The sequence below is a fragment of the Chrysochloris asiatica genome, unplaced genomic scaffold, assembly GCF_000296735.1.
Source record: "Chrysochloris asiatica unplaced genomic scaffold, ChrAsi1.0 scaffold00082, whole genome shotgun sequence".
In the NCBI taxonomy this organism is placed as follows: domain Eukaryota; kingdom Metazoa; phylum Chordata; class Mammalia; order Afrosoricida; family Chrysochloridae; genus Chrysochloris; species Chrysochloris asiatica.
Genome location: NW_006408600.1, coordinates 6355028 through 6360307, shown reverse-complemented (window position 1 = coordinate 6360307; position 5280 = coordinate 6355028).

The window sequence follows — 5280 nt, the reverse complement described above, 5'->3', positions numbered from 1 at the left end:
TGGAGCTCCCCCAAAACTGCTTCACCTGGTATTCTGTGGTATTGCTGATGGACATCTTCACTGCACCTCTACCCTATCCACCATCAAGCCTGCTTCTATCTTCTTTTGATGCTTTCTGCATTATTCAGTATTTTGCTCATAGAATCCCTCAAAATTTCAAGCTGAAGTTTGACTTTTTTCTTTAGTTCCCTCAGAGTGAGAAATGCTGAGCATGTTCTTCCTTTTAGGTTTTAAACTCCAGATCTTTGCACATTTCGTTATAATATTTGACCTAGTCTTCTAGATCTGACCTTTGAAATTTTCTATTCAATATTTAGAATACAGTTTATATTTAGAACCACTTAGAAGATCCATGATGCTAAAGATATTAATGGAGCTGCTAAGCTAGCATATCAGAAAAGTGACTTGTATGTTGGAACCCAAAGTATGGCACTTATGCATAGTTGATTTACCAGGAGATGATATAATATTATCTGGCCTCTCCTTTAAAGAAATATGTTGTTAGGTCCCTATGAGTTGACTCCAAACTCATGATGCCCCATGCATTAAAGCAATGAAGTGTTCAGCCCCCATGCTAATTTCAGATTGAACTATTTTTATTCATAGGATTTTAATTAGCTGAGTTTTTGAAGGAAGATCTTCAGGCCTTTTTTTCTAGTCTGTCTTAGTTTGGAAGCTCTGCTGATACCTGCTCGGTATCGTAGCAACATGCAAGGCTCCATTGACTATGGAGGCTATGCATGAAAGTCATTGGCTGGGAATTAAACTATGAAAAGTAAGGATTTTACCACAGAACCACCAATGTCTTTTGAAAAATAGCTTTCCCGTTATATTTTCTTGGCTGTACTTATTTTTTACCACTAATTGGTGGTGTACATAGGTTGAATATTATTTAGGCTCACTGGTTTCCATCTCTCTCATCAGCATGTGTGCCTCCTGGTCATTGTATTGCTTACTGGCATTTCTGTTAGCTATTGTTCAAATGAATCAAATTACAGTTTACCAATTTAGGTTGGCATGGGGAGGAACTTTAAAACATTTACTTATGTAGGTTTTGGTTGTTGTTGTTAAGTGCCCTCGAGAAGGTTCCAACCTACAGCAACCTTGTGTAGGGTTTCTTAGGAGCAGCTGGTGAGTTTGAACCGTTAACTTTGTGGTTCAAATGACTTTGTAGTGCAGCTCATTAACCCACATCACCACACCAGGACTCCATAGATACCTATAATTTTGACATTGGGGACTTGTAGCAAATTTGGCACAGGTAAAAGGCATTAAAGCGCTAACCCTTCTGAAAATTCCCAGGGCTTATTTTAATGGGCTAAGCATAGTCTCACCGTATAGCTCAGATGGAACCTTCATATTTACTTTTACAGCTCACCTCTTTAAGAGAGAGCATTCACAATGGAAAACAGCAGCACTGGTTAGATGAATTTAAAAAGGAAGCTGTTAGTGCGGTAGTAAAATTTGGCCAGGTAAATTTTTTCCTCTCTCATTAGGTTTCAATCTTCTTTAGCATTATGACTTATCCAAAACAGACTAGCATTGAATCAGAGCTTTCAGTTTCTCAAAAATTATGACATATTTGTATAAGCTCTATTTGAACTTAACAACTATATTTTGGACTTGAACCTCAATAATTCTTTTATTAACATTTTTAGAAAAAGGACTTCAAAAGTGCATGCTTGAGCTAGGTCCTTACTCAGGACTTCTAAAGATTTATGGAACTTAAAATTACTTGAATCTCTTTAATAGCTCCATCAGAATGGAAATGAGCTTTTGTGTTTATGTATTTTTCTTCTTAAAAAACTTTTTATTATGACACTTTACAAATATAACCAAATGTAGAACATTCAACAAACTCCATTATCCATCACCCAGGTTAAACAACCATTAAAATTTTGCCATTTATGTTTATGTGTTAATAATCGTGATTTTAGACATTAGCAGGAAGTATCATTGTGTGTTGTTTTAGGAAATGCTAATAAGTGTCCTAAAAGAATTATGTTTTTTGGTGAATTAATTTTATTTTAAAGCATAGAATATTAACTATATTATATAGTATAGTCTATTAAGTATGTTAAATTTTAAATGTAAGTTCTTATTTCTGATTTTTCTAGCAATCATTTCAAATATTGGTAGAGTATGAAGTTTTATTTTCTGATTTTCAGCTGTTCTCTATTTTTGTTTCAAAGGCAGTGTTGTTAAAAGGGAGACAAGTTGGCAATTAGCCTAAATACCAGTGGGGATACATCGTCTCTTCTGGACTTATATTCTTAAATGCCACCTTAAAAATCTGTAGATAATTACTACAGTAATGTTGAAAATATTAATTAAGAAAAAGAACTAATAATTATTGTGCCTGAAATGGAAAGTGATATAATTAGACTTAAACTGTGAGGTTTTTATTTGAAATTGATTAAAACCTTCAATGAATTACTTGGCAAAGAGGAATTTCTCATTTCTGTTAAGACTTTACTAGCTATTAGAAATATAAACAGGAGTCCTGTTGTGGTGCTGTAGGATAAGCACTGGTCTGAACATTCCGTTGGAACTGCAAGTCCGGCAATTCCTCAGAAATGATATACAGTGTTGCTGTGAGTCGGAATCGACTCCACAACACTTAACAACAACAGTAGAAATATAAACTGGTCCAATTGTGCGTTCTCTTATAGATTCTCTTGTCTGAATACACCTCATTTTAATTATTTATGGGTAAAATGATGGCATTATTATAGAATTTAGCAGAGCTGGGCAAATAATCTTGATAAGCAGTGGAGAAATTTAATTATGTTTTTTAAAAAAACATATACTTTCAGCATGCTGACATTTTCTTTACTATATTTTGAAACATTTTTTGTGAACCCATGTTAGAGTGTTTTCTAAAATTATTGTTTATCCATTTAAAACACTGCCTCAAATTTTCTCTTTTCATTTTTAAAGCAAAAAAACTTGAACTTGAATAAGAAAGAGGCAAAGGAAGAAATGGGTTATAAGCTTTCTCAAGCGGCATAATGCCAATTTGAATAATGTGGCACTGATAGGCTGGGTCAGGAACTTTGATTAAGGATGCTACTTTTACTCTTGTGAATAATGATATCTGTGTGAAATACACTTCCCTGCTCTGCCTGCAAAGAACTGAACACATCAGTCCATCCTCTTAGCCTGAACTTATGAGGTCACCACTATTGTTGTTGTTAGGTGCTGTTGAGTCAGTTTCTACTCATAGAGACCCTTTTTAAAACAGAACAAAATCCTACCTGGTCCTGTTTGTTATGGACTACCTGGTCCTCACAATCTTTGTTAAGGTGGATGCCATTGCTGCTGCCACTGTGCCAATCCATCTCATTGGGAGTCTTCCTTTTTTTTTTGCTGACCATCTACTCTACCTAGCATGATGTCCTTCTCTAGGGACTGGTTCCTCCTGATAATGTGTTTGAAGTCTGCGAGAAATGTCTTGCCATCCTGACTTTTAAGGAACATTCTGGATATACTTCTTCCAACACAGATTTGTTTGTTCCTCTAGCAGTCCATGCTACTTTTATTTACTCTTTCTAACACTGAAATCAAATGTATCAATCCTTCTATGGTCTTCCTTTTTGACTGTTAACTTTTCACATGCATATGAAGCTACTGAAAATACCATACCTAGGGTCAGGCGCACCTGACCTAACTGATATCTTTGTTCTTGGATATTTAAAAGAGGTATTCTGCAGTAGATTTGCCTAATGTAATATGTTGTTTGATTTTTTGACTATTGCTTCCTTGAGTGCTGATAGTGGATCCAAGCAAATTGAAGTCTTTGACAACCGCAATCTTCGTTCCATTTGTTTTGATATTATTTATTGTCACCATTATTACCACTTTTTTTTTTCCTACACAATCCCAGCTAAACTTTAGAAGTGTGTTTATCTTTCCCCATCACACATATTGGTCTGAAATATGGAAGTAACTTCAGAGAACTTTTATGAAATATATAATCTCTATAAGGAACTCTGGTAGTGTAGTGGTTATGAATCGGGCTGCGAACTGCAAGGTCAGCAGTTTGAAACTACCAGCTGCTGTGCAGGAGAAAGATGAGGTTTTCTGCTCCTGTAAAGATTTACAGCCTCGGAAACCCTTTTCAGGGTCTCTCTGGGTCGGAACCGACTCCATGACACTTAAGAACAACAACAACATACTCTCTATATTTCCACCACTCATTTGTCAGTTTGTCATACTGTGGTGGCTTATGAGTTGCTGTGATTCTGAAAGCTATGACACTAGTATTTTAAATACCAGCAGGGTCACCCATGGTGGACAGGTTTCAGATGAGGTTCCAGACAAAGACAGACTAGAAAGAAGGAGTAATGAACTACTTCCAAATATTTATTCACTGAAAACTTTATGAATAGCAGAGAAACACTGTCAAATATAGTAACGGAAAATGAGACCCTCAAGTTAGAAGGCACTGAAACTGGGACTGGTGAGGAGCTGCTTCCTCAAAGTAAAATTGACCATGATGACATGAATGGAGTAAAGCCCATGGGAGTAGAGTCCACGGGCCCTACATTTGCTGATGGGGTACAACTCAAAATGAAGAGAAACAGCTGTAAACATCCATTAATAATCAGAACATAGAATGCATGAAGTATGAATCTAGTAATATTAGAATTGCCAAAAATGAAATGAAATGCATAAACATTGATACATTAGACATTGGTAAGTTGAAATGGACTGGTATTGGCCATTTTGAATCTGACAACCACATGGTTTACTATGCCGGGAATGACAAATTGAAGAGGAATGGTGTTGCATTCATTGTAAAAAAGAACATATCCAGATCAGTCATGTGATACAACGCTGTCTGTGATAGGAAAATATCCATGCGCCTACAGGGAATACCAGTTAATACTACTATTAGTAAATTTTTCAAATTTACTCACCAACCACTAAAGACAGTGAGGATTATAGAAGAATTCAACCAACTTCTTCAATCTGAAATTGATCAAACATGTAGTCAAGATGTATTGATCATTAGTGGTGATGAGAATGTAAAGGTTGGGAGCAAAGAGGAAGGATCAGTAGTTGGAAAATATGGCCTTGATGATAGAAATGATGGTGGAGAACGCATGATAGAATTCTGCAAAATCAATGATTTGTTCATTTCAAATACCTTCTTTAGACAGCATAAGAAACAACTATACACATGGACCTCACCAGATGGCATAATTAGAAATCAAGTTGACTATATCTGTGGAAAGAGAAGATGGAAAAGTTCTATATCATCAGTCAAAACAAGGC